Genomic DNA, 12,726 nt, shown 5'->3' with positions numbered 1-12,726 from the left:
ATGCTTCAGGAGTCACATAGGGATAGAAAATGACGAAATTAGTATAGCCATGATAGAGAATATATTGGAACTACCTTCATTTAAAAAATAAATTTATTTATTTGAGAGAGAGCAAGAGAGAATGGGCACACCAGGACCTCTAGCTACTGAGGAGGAATTCCAGATGCATATAGCACCTAATGCATCTGGCTTTACAGTAGGTGCTGGGGAAATAAACCCGGGTCCTTAGGTTTGCAGGCAAGTGCCTTAACTACTTAGACGTCTCTCCAGCTCCAGAAACTACCATCTCTATGGGTATCATGTACCCCCTGAGAATTCTTAGACTGCTCTGAGGAAAATATCCTAATTAAGGGTTGTGTCTGACTCTTCTGTTAGCTATAAGAGTAGGAGTTTAGATTTCATAGATTTTTTTTTAGTATGACTTTATTGTAATTAGGAACTCTGTCTTTCTGGAAACTGATAAACAGGACAAAGGAAACAGAGAGAGGGCTCACAAAATAAATGGAACATTAGTCTTTAAGAGAAGGCAAATCAAAAAGAGAGTATACTTTCTGCACTGTTGATGCTGAGGAAGGCGATTGCAAGCTTAAGGCCAGCAAAGTGTGTGTGTGTGTTGTGTGTGTGGGGGAGATCAGGCGGGGAATGTGAGAGAGAATATGAATTTCCCTGATGAAAGTTTATACTAAAACCTGTTTCTGAGGAATGACAGATCAGAAATGGAGGCTGTGTTTGACACCCCCTCACCAAAAGATGTAACATTTACTCAGTCAGCCACAATTGTTCAATCCTTCAGATATCTATGTCTAATAAAACACATTTTAGAAGTACTTTATATAATCATAAATCTAAAAATAGAAACTCAGTATTACTGGAATAAACTACTGCTATTAGCATTATAGAATTATAAATATAAAATCTCAGACATTAGTTTTTGTGACAGCATTAATTTCACAAACATTAATGAAAAAACACCATATTCCAGACACTGCTAAAATCTGCCTTGAAGAATTCTCTTAATTGAAAATAAATACATAAGTTTATGTGTTTAGGCACTTACATTATATGCTTTGATGAGTGCTATGCAGATTTTGAACATTTCACTTGGAGTGCCTGTCTCCCTTCACAAAAACCATTTCTATGATTTCTCCTCTCTCTCTCTTTAGTACTGACCCCCAGAAGATATGATCATAAAACACAATGCAACATAATCATCATAATTTATTGTATCTAGTCTATATGTAAACTGAAGAGTAGCCAATTAAATTTAGAATTATGCCTATATAGCTGAATTTGTCTCTTGGGTCAAAGATGGTTTTAGTAAATGACATATTTCTATGAATTTCATCAGAACTTTCTAAATTATTCACATGAAGTTATTCAGAATATCCTATTCATCAGCTTTATCTATAATGGTGGCTTAGTTTTTTTCATTCCTAATGTCCTTTCTGTTGTTTTTATGGGATCTATTAGCTTTGCAATAAATAGCATTTGATTTGGTTAATGTTATTTTATGTTTGATACTATTTCATTAGATTCTCTTATCTCTATGATTTCCTTTTTTCCTCATTTGATTTTATTTTATAGATCTTTTCTTCTAAAGTTTGAAGATGACCTCTTTGCTCTGTAAATTATAGCCTATCTTCCACTCTAACACAAGTATCCAGACTACACATTTCTAAGTTCTGCTAGAATTGTATTCTATATGGTTTGACACTATTCTAATATTTAAGTTGAAAATGTTTCTAATCTCAATTATCACTTGTATGTTGGTTCCTAGGTGTTTCTTTTTTCAAATATGAGAATTTTATTTTATTTTTTGCTGATACATTATGAGGCAAAACCAAATCAACACCATACAAAATAACTTTGTAAACTAATCATTCACATCATCTCCATCAGATAGCATTCAATGCATGCTAGGGGCTATGTAAGGAGATGAAAAACCACTCTGCCAAACTTTAAGTATTAGTTTCTATACACACAGTAAGAAACAAAAACAAATAACTGTTAGGTTTTCCATGAATTTATTGCAAAAATAATGCAAACTATTTAACCCAGTAAGTGGTGAAAACAAACTTAAGGTAACCAGCTAAGCTTAAACATGACAAGAATGCTTAGTGTCTCAGCATTTAGCTTCCTTCACCACTTGTCTTGTTCATGAGGACCACCCCACCGGGTCAGTACCGTTGAGTGCTGAGAACGAAAGTTGAAGGCTACCACCTCTGGGGACAGACGACCAGGGTCCCCACGGCAGCAGTACCTGTGGGATCATGCTACTTACTTATGGCAAGCCTCGAGTTCTGCGTTGACAAACTAAGGTTCCACAACCTTGAGCTTAGCACTGAGAAGCAAAGTACCTGCACCCAGGCAACATGGAGAAGAGACGGAGAAGCAGCATGAACAGAAAGGATCCGAGCAGCACTATCTTCTGAAAGCATAGTACCACTTTCCTCAGGGGTGCTTGAGGGAAAGCATTAAAGTAGGATGACCTTTGAACCCAATAATGCAATTAACTTAAAAATAAAAAGGATACTAACTTAAGCTTTCTTTCAACCGTCTTTTGGAGTTAAGAAAGTATATATCTGAACAAAATAAAATGCTACATGTAAAAGGTAAAGAAACACGAACGCAGCATATGCAGATTCTTTTCTTGAGGTACCTATATAAATTTAATCACTTGCTCCAGGTACTCCTGTGAGGCTGTAGCAGACAGCTTCAGGTTCACTGAGATGAACTTCCAGTCCAGGCACAGTTATGGAGGAAGGGATTTATTGAAGCTTACAGATCCAGTGGAAGTTCCATAATGGCAGAAGAAGCTGGCCTTCCTTCACAGGACCAAGCAGAGAGAGGGAAGTACAAGCCTAAAAGCCAAAAAAGCCAAAAAGCCACACAGCACAGCACACTTCAGGAACTCCAGCTAGGCACACTTTGTATATCTTTAGATTGAAATCTGAAACCCACCACCACACCTTAAGATCCTCCCAGTAACATTGCCTCCAGCCAGGTAGCCAGCAGATGCAAACTACAAACAATAAAGAACTGAATATATTGGGGGCCATCTATCTATTCAAACCACCACAGAGGCTAAAACAAAACCCTTGCTGGAAAGCCAATGCAGGACATTTCCTAGTACCGACAAAGTACAACATCACTGAGCTTAAAATGCAGCATACCCAAGGATGATTCTCTTACAAAATGTAGCTTAGTATCAAACTGATGAAAGTGAAAACATTAAAAACAGTTAACTACAATCATGTCTTTTTTCCTCTACTGTTTTCCTTATTTGAGTTCTTGCATCAAAAAAAGAAAGAAAAGAAAAGCCTCTTGAGTCAGCTTTCAAAGTTTTGCCACTAAGGAAAGTTGTTTTTCTTGTAAAATCCAGAGAAGTCCTTAAAATAGCAAAACTATATACTGCAGGAAAGATCCCTAACTTATATTTCTTATTGGTACAAAATCAAATTCTTCAGACTCCAAAATATTGTGTTACCTCCAAAGAATTAAAGGTTAGAAAAAATTGCCACAGTAGAGCAGGGAAAGTCTAGAACTGTAAACTGCCAAATCAGTCTCCTGTCTTATTTTCTTACCCATTGGAAAACTTCCCTAATTTCCAGAACCCCCAGGGCTGCAGTGGAGCACCGGCTCCTGCCAGCCATGATCTTACCTGTGGTCCTTAGCACCTCCGCCATGTACATCTGGAGCTAGAACTGGCATGGGTCTATGGCTGCTTATGAGAGAAACTCTTAGAAAACACATCAGAGAAAGAGGGGCTTGAATGGCTGAAAAAGCAATGTTAAAGTAATTGTGAATCTTTTTTGGCCAGCCCTTCATTGGCACAGTAAACAAAGTGATAACTATAAACACATGCATAGAAGAGTTTGGGATTTATTGTCTGTAAAATGTTAAATTTGCTCCTGAACACAGTTTTTCCCCCTTTTCCCAAAACAGTACTTGGGATCCCAGTACACTGTAGTAATTGGCTGGGTACTGTCATGGCTAGCTGGGCTACCCACTTGTAAGAGAACATACTTAATTCTGTTCTGGTGGTTAAAAATGTGTTAGGGTTCAACATGAAAGTCGCAAAATAAACAACAGTATTATTAAATAAACAGTAAAGACAGTTTCAAATTTCAGGTGGAGTCCCATCTCCCTGCTTGGTTTCTTTTCTCCAATTTAATTTTTAATTCCAATGTAATTAGTCGATAGCCAACCATTTAACTGAGAGGTCCACATTGTAAAAAAGCTGGGTCCCCTCTATTTTGTCTCTAAATTGAAGATGCTTTCACAGAAATAAAGCTGTTTAATCATATGCAGAGGCAGTGCCAGCTGGCATTGCCTGCAGGAGCTCAGTGCACACATAGGTTTGCAAGAAAGACCTGTACACAAGCAGCATCAACTCAGCTTGGATGAAAGAGAAAAAGATGAGAGGGTTAAAGATGCTCCTGAAAAAGACTAGACTATCTGTGCAGGTCTTTCAGACTGACTGCCACAGAAATGCACACAGTCTGTTTTCATCAAGCAAAGGCAGCAGACAAGTCAGACCAACCAGGGGCAGATCAGGGAGAGGTGTAACCTGGAAGTTTCCCCTTTAGCTCCAGAGAAAAGATTTGTTGAATTATGACCTAGAATCGTGTGGAAACTCACTCTGCCAGTATTTTCACAAACTCTGAACCTCACAAATTTAATCTGATTAAGTCTTAATCTAAAGTGACACCACTATTCTAAGTATGTCTTATTTCCAATTACTGACAAAAATTTCCAAGTATCAAGGGTCTTTTATAGTATAGTCTTTCAGCTTTATTTTACTGTGGTAAGAAAAAACTTTAATTCTCTGCAAGCTTCTTAAAACTTTTTTAAATTTAAGAAATTTCATATATAAATAAAATGTAATTTGATCCTAAATTCTTTCCATTACCTTCTTTTGTCTCCCTCTGATGCCCTCATTCTAATGAACTCTCTTCTTTCCAACTTTTCTGTTTTGTGTGCCTTTTTATTTTATTTTTTGTTCTCTTTAATAATCCATATTAAATGTTGATGGGCTCTCAGAATTGTGCATGTCTTGTGGGGCCTCCTTGATCAACTACACTCTGGGAGATATCTAACCTCTGGCACTGGGATTTACTGCAACAATCTATGGCTTCAGGGAGGATCATAATCCACCTCCATAGAGATTTTTGCCCAAATTCCCATTTGAAAATATCTTAATTATATTTTTGATTAGTTAACAAAAAAGTGGGTTACCCTATGGATTTTTCATGCTGTCATTAACTTTTGTTAACTCTTCTCTCCTCCATTCCCTTCTCCTGACCCCATTTAAACCTTTCTAACCCCAGTAATCAATACTTCTATTGACATATCTACTGTGCCCTTCCTTTAAGTCTTCCCTCCTCAACCACCTCACGCCCTTTCCAGCTCCCTGGCCTCTAGTGTTATTTATAACCTATCCTAACTTACATATGAATTTAAATTTTCAAAGTTAGGTTCCACATATGAGAGAGAACATGAAGTGTTTCTCTTTATAAGCCTGTGTTATCTCAATTAATGTAATATTTTTCAGGCCTATCTATGTTCCTGAGAATTTCATTTCATTTTTCTTTACAGTTGAATAGAATGCCATTGTGTATATTCACCACATATTTATCATCAATTCATCAGTTGATGGACATATGGCTCATTCAATAAGCTATTGTAAAGAAAGCAATAAACAAGGATGTGCAAATATCTCTATACTAAAATATAGTGTGCTAAGGTTATATTCCCAGGAGTAGTATAGTTGAGTCATATGGCAGATCTATTTTTAACTTTTTGCAAAATGGTCAAACTGACTGCCATGATGGTTGAATGAGTTTTTACTCCTACCAACAGTGATTAAAGGTCCATCTTTCCCCCACCCTCATTGATATTTTTTTTTCACTTGATTATTGATAATAGCAATTCTAACTGGATTAAGATAAAATCTCAAAATAGTTTTGTTTTGTATTTTATTTTGGCTAAAGATGTTGGATATTTAAAACAATGTTTATTTGTCATTTGTACTTCATTTCTTGAGTACTTGATTTAGTTCTGTGACTCATTTTTTGGTTGATTTGTGTTTTAATTTATTGTTTTGTTGACTTTTTTGAATATTCTAGATATTAATCATTTGTCAATATAGAGCTGGTGAAGATTTTCTCCCATTCTATAGATTACATCTTAATTTGGTTGATGGTTTCCTTAGCTGTAAAATAGTTTTGAGTTTCATAAAAGTCTCATTTGTTGATTGCCTTATGTCCCAGCAACCAGACTCCTATTCAGAAGGTTCTTCCCTATACCTATATCTTTAAAAAATATTTATTTATTTATTTATTTGAGAGAGAGAAAGAAGTGCAGGGGACGGCGCAAATCGAGAGAGTGAATGGGTGCACTAGGGCCTCCAGGTTCTGCAAACAAACTCCAGATGCATGTGCCACCTTGTGCATCTGGCTTACGTGGGGTCTGAGGAATTGAATGTAGGTCCTTTGGTTTTGCAGGCAAGTTCCTTAACTGCTAAGCCATCTCTCTAGGCCTGCCCCATACCTATATCTTAAAGTGTTCTCCCTACTGATTGTATAAAGGTCTTATATTAAGGTCTTTGATACATTTGGAAATTGTGTTTGTGTGTGTGTGTGTGTGTGTGTGAGTGTGAGTGTGTGTGTGTGTGCAGAATAAGAGAAAGGTGTCTAATTTCATTCTTCTACATGCAGAATATCCAGTTTTCCCAGTATCAGTTGCTGAAGAATGTGACTTTTCTCCAGTGTATGTTTTTGATCTCAAAAACCAGGTGGCCATAGTTACAGAATGTGATAGTTACCTTTATATTGTTGTAACAAAATACCCAATCAAAGAAAGCTGATAGGAGGAAAAAGGTTTATTTTGGCTTATAGTCTTGAGTGGAAGCTTCATGATCGCAGGAAAACATGGCAGGAGTAGAGGCTGGACATCATTCCTTGCAACAGCAGGTGGCAAATAGCAGTAAGAAAGCAAGCTGATCTCAGAAATACACCTTCTCCAACAAGGCTCCATCTCCCAAAATGTTACCAGCTAGGGTCCAAGCATTCAAAGCACATGAGTTTATGGAGGACATTTGTGGTGCTTTGAATTAGGCATCCTCATAATCTTATGTGTTTTGAATGACTGGTTCCCAGCTGATGGCAAGATGGGCAGTTTTCTGGAGGAGATGTGTTGCTAGGGGTGGGCTCAGAGGTGTTATAGCCAGCTCTCTTTCGCTGGAGTTCTGCTCACTCTCCAACTGCTGTTGTCTACCTGTTGTTGGCAAGGAGACAACGTCCAGCTTTTTTTTTTTTTAATCATTTTATTTATTTATTTATTTGAGAGTGACAGACACAGAGAGAAAGACAGATAGAGGGAGAGAGAGAATGGGCACGCCAGGGCTTCCAGCCTCTGCAAACGAACTCCAGACGCGTGCGCCCCCTTGTGCATCTGGCTAACGTGGGACCTGGGGAACCGAGCCTCGAACCAGGGTCCTTAGGCTTCACAGGCAAGAGCTTAACCGCTAAGCCATCTCTCCAGCCCAACGTCCAGCTTTTGCTCTACCATCATTTCCCTGCCATCATGAATCTTACCCTTAAGATGGTAAGCCAAATTTGAAAAGAAAAAAAGAAAAGAAAAACTTTACTCCCTTCAGCTGCCTTTGGTTGGGAGCTTTATCCCAGCAAGGAGAAGGTAACTATAGCAACATCTGATTCAAATCATAGCACCAAGACTTATACCTAAATCTTTTATTCTATTCCATTGATCTACGTGTAAATTTTGTTCCAGGTACCATCAGGGTCATTCCATGATATCTAATATTTTTTTCCTGATATTGGGAATGTAACTGTTTTCTTTATTTCTTTCTCAGTACATGATAAGGCTACTGATTTTTGTATGTTAATTTTTTATCTTGCCACTTTGCTAAAATTATTTGTCAGCTCTAGAAATATTCTGGTAGTCTTGAGGATCTCTTATATACAAAATTATATCATCTGAAAATAAGGGTAGTTCTTTCCAGTTTTTATCTCATGCATTCCTTTCTCTTACCTAATTACAGCTAAGATTTCAAACACTATATTAAATAACAATGAAAAGAGTAAACACCTTGTCTTTTTTCAAATCTTAGTGGGAATGCTTCTCTGTTTCTAGTATGATATTGTATACAGATTTGTTATATATAGGCCTTAGTATGTTGAGATATGTTCCCTCCATCCCTAGTCTTTCCATGTTTTATTATTAATGGATGTTGTATTTCATAAAATACCTTTTGCTATATCTATTGAGGTGATCATGTGATTTTTGTCCTTGAGTTTATTTATGCCATGTATTATATATACTTATTTATGTATGTCAAACCACCTTGAATCTTTAGAATCAAATCAACTTGATAAAAGTGAATGACTTTTGTGATATGTTCTTGAACTGGCTGTTGCAGTCAGTTTTTCATTATTGATAGAAATCACCCAACCAAGAACAGCTTGTGGGGAAATAAAAAAGAGGTTTATTTTGGCTTACAGGCTTGAGGGGAAGCTCCATGATGGCAGGAAAAATGACAGCATGAGCAGAGGGTGGACATCACTCCCTGACCAACATCAGGTAGATAATAGCAACAGGAGAGGGTACCAAACACTACCAAGGGGGAGCTGGCTATAACACCCATAAGCCCTTCCCTCATAATACACTGCCTCCTGGAGGTGTTAATTACCAAACCTCCATCTGGGAACCTAGTATTCAGAACACCAAAGTTTATGGGGGACTCCTGAATCAAAACACCACACTTTCTTTGTAAGTATTTGACAAATTTGTATTTATGTTCATCGGGGAGATTGGTCTATAGATTTCCAGTATGTTGTATCTCTTTCTTATTTTGGTATTAGTGCAATGTTTATGGGGTTCATATAAAGAGTGAGGGAGAATTCTCTTCTTTTCTATTTTGTGGAATTGATAAGTTCTGGGTTTAGTTTATCTTTCAAGGTCTGATAGAATTTTGCAATGAGCTCATCAGGACCTGTACCTTTTTTTGGCTGGGAGATTATTTTTATTACTGTTTTAATCAATTTTACTGATTTCTATCCAGTGTTGATTGTTTCTTTGCATCTGGCACTTTTGTGTTTTGTTTTGTTTTGTTTTTCTTGCTTTCTGGTATACCATTAAGTTATTTGAGATCTCTGATTTTGAGTGTAGGTATTTAAAACCATAAACTTCCTTCTGAGGACTACTTTCATTGTGCCCCACAAATTTTGGTATGTTGTGTTTTCATTTTCATTCTGGTCTAGAATTTTTTTTATTAATTTCTTCAATGACCCATTTATTATTCAGTAGTATGTTATTTACTTCCAAACAGTTTGTGGATCTCTGTAGATTTTTTTTTTCTTGTTAATAAAATACAAGGAATTATTTCAGTCTTCCTAAATTTCTAAAGATTTGCTTTGTGTCCTAATAGGTGATCTATTTCAGAGTAAGTTCTATGGGTTTATGTATAGAATATGTATTCTGTAGTGTTTCAGTGGAATGTTCTGTAAATGTCTGTTAGATCCACTTGATCCACAATGTCACATTACTCCAATTATTCTTTGCTTATTTTCTGTCCAGATGATATGTTTCGTGAAATGAGGTGCACCTATGTTTGGTGTGTATATGTTTGGAATTATAATGTCTTCTTGGTGGATTGTAAACTTGACCAATTTGATGTGATTTTCTTTATCTCTTCTGATTTGGGTTTGAAATTTTTTTTTTTCTAAATATTGGAATAACAACATCTGCTTGTTTCCTGGTTTTATTTGCTTAGAATAGCTTTTTTCACCCTTTCTTTAAGATAGTGACAGTTAATGACAATGAGATGAATTTTTTGAAGACAGTAAAAGGGTGGGTCCTGTTTTCTAATTGAGCCTGTTAATCTGTGATTTTTGACTGAGGAGTAGAAAACATTAGTATTAATTTATTACTGAAAAGTGTGAGTTAAGCCCTACCATATTGTTAGTCTGTGAAGTTTGGTGTTTTCTTGGTCTTCCTTTGCTCAACAACTCTTCCAGAATTGGAAATTGTTTTTCCCTCCTGTAGCGTCTTTAATGTGCTTATGCAAAGTATTCCATGCATTCTCCTCTGAAGAGCTGGCTTAGTACTCATAAACTCCTTTAACCTCTTTTTGTAATGGAAAGTTTTCTTTCTCCTTCTATTATGACAGAGATAATTTTGCTGACTATAGCCATTTGGGTTGGCAGCTGTGGTCTTTCACTATTTAAAATACATCATTCTAAGCCCTTCTGGCATTTAGAGTTACCATTGAAAACTTGGATGTGAGTTTGATGAGCCTGTCATTAGAGATGATGAGATATTTCTCTCTTGTAGCTTTCAGTATCCTTTCTTTATTCTGTGTATTAGTTTTCTGGCTATAATATGATGTGGGAAATTTCTGGTCTTGTCTGTTTGGTGTTCTATATGCCTCTTCTACCTGTATAGGTATCTCCTAATATGTAGGACATTTTTTCTTCTATAATTTTAATAACATTTTTCTAAGCCATTGACCTGAAGTTCTGCTTTTTCTATGGTCATTATTCAAACATTTGTTATTTTCATAGAGTGTCACTTTTCTCTCATGTTCCATTCATATATTTTTTGAACTTCTCAGCAGTTTTGACTAATTCATCAAGTTTTTCTACCTTGTTTCAAGGCCTAGCATTCTGTCTTCCACTTGATCTAGTTTATTGATGAAGTTTCCATGGAGCTTTTTTGTTTGACTTCTTGTATTTATTTCCAGCTTTATTTCAGTTGGGTTTTCTTGATGATTTACAGTTCTTTATTACTTTCGATTTTCCAATTCTTATTTGACGCCATCATTTCATTTAGCTGCTTGTATTCTCTTTTCTCTCTCTTGCGGCGAGCCCCTGACCAGCAGGAAAAGCACGACCAGCAAACGAAGATCCTTCTCGATCACACTTTATTGGAGAGCCTCTTGGTTAACAGGAAAGCTGATGGCGAGGGGCGAGGAGGGTAGGATTACAGCTGCTTTTATAGGGCCGAGCACTACGGGACATCTACTGATTGGTTGCCAGAGCTCACCCGCCCACAGGAGCCACGGGATAGGCTTAAGACAAGGTGCGTCAAGCGCATGCGCAACCTCAAGCAAGGTTGGCGCCAAGGCGTTGCCTAAATAAGGAATTGTTTACCTCAAGACTGGCAGGAAGCCAGTGCCATCTTGTAATGGCATTTGCATTGGCTCCCTACACTCTCTAATGGTCCCTTTTCTAACTTCATGATATGGACCACCACATACATATACATACATACATAAAAGTTAAAATCTAGAATACACATATGAGATAAAACATATAATATTTGCCTTTCTAGATTTTTGATGTTACTTAAGATAATAATTTACAGTTCCATCTATTTTTCTTCAGATTTCATGATTTCAGATTTCTTTCCAGCTGAATAAAGTTCCATTCTATTTATCTACCACATTTTTATCATCCTTTCCTCTGTTGATAGACAGCTAGGATAGAAATTGTGAAATATATCAATAAACATGGGTATATAGATATCTCCATGATAACACTTAAAGTTATTTGGATAAATAACCAAGGATTGGTATAGTTGGGTCATATAGTAGTTATATGTTTATTTGGGGGATGCAGAGGAAATCTTCACACTGGTTTCCATAAGCGGCTGCACTAGTTTATACTCCCACTGTCAGTGAATCAGTGTTCATCTTTCCCTATTTTCTCACCAGCATTTTTTTTTTTTTGCTTAATGATGATATTCCTTAAAAAAGCCATTTTGCCATTTTGACTAAGGTTAGATGGAATCTTGAAGTAGTTGTAATTTGCATTTTTCTAGTGGGCAAGGTTTAGAACATATTTTCAAGTATGTGTGGGCCATTTGTATTTCTTATTTTGAGAACTGTGTTCTGCTTGCTGGCTCACTTGTTAATTGGATGACTGAGGGTTTTGGTAGTTAATTTTTATATTTGTTTGTGTATTCTGAGTATAGCTCCTGTCTTGCAGTATAACAAAGCTTTTGTCCCGTTCTGCAGCCTGCTACTGAGCTCTAATGATCGTCCCCCTTGCTGTGCAGAGCTTCTCAATTTCACATTATACCTTGTGTCAATTCTTGAGATAATTTCCTTTGCAATTTGAGTCATTTCCAGAAAGTCCTTGCCTGTGCCCATATTTTAAAGTGTTTTTAGTTTTAACATTCAAGTCTGATATTAAGTTCTTTGAACCATTTTGAATTTATTTTTGAGCAGAGTGAAAGACATGGATCTAATTTTTTTCTCTGTGTGACTATCCCCTTTGCTAACTTTTTTTTTTTTTTAAGAGGCTATCTTTTCTCTAAGGCTATCTATCATTTTTTTGCATGTTTGTTAAAAATTAGGTGGTTGTAGCAGTGTGGATTTATTTCTACATTCTCTATTCTGTTCTGTTGTTTGATGGCTTTTGCTATTTGCCACTTCCGTCCTGTCCCTGTCACTATGGCTGTGTAGAATCATTTGAAGTCAGGTGCTGCGATGCGGCCAGCACTGCTCCTTCTGACTGCAGTTGCTTTGGCTATTGGAGAGTTTTTGTGCTTCTCTGCAAGTGTTATGATTTTTCTTCTAGTTCCATGGAGAACATTATTTTAATTTTGTTAGGGATTATGCTGAATCTGTAGATTACATTTAGTAAGATAGTCATTTTCACAATGTTAATTTTTCCAATTCATGAGCACTGGAGACCTTCC

The sequence above is a fragment of the Jaculus jaculus genome, chromosome 1 (assembly GCF_020740685.1).
Source record: "Jaculus jaculus isolate mJacJac1 chromosome 1, mJacJac1.mat.Y.cur, whole genome shotgun sequence".
NCBI classification, from domain to species: domain Eukaryota; kingdom Metazoa; phylum Chordata; class Mammalia; order Rodentia; family Dipodidae; genus Jaculus; species Jaculus jaculus.
Note: the sequence above shows the minus strand (reverse complement) of the source record.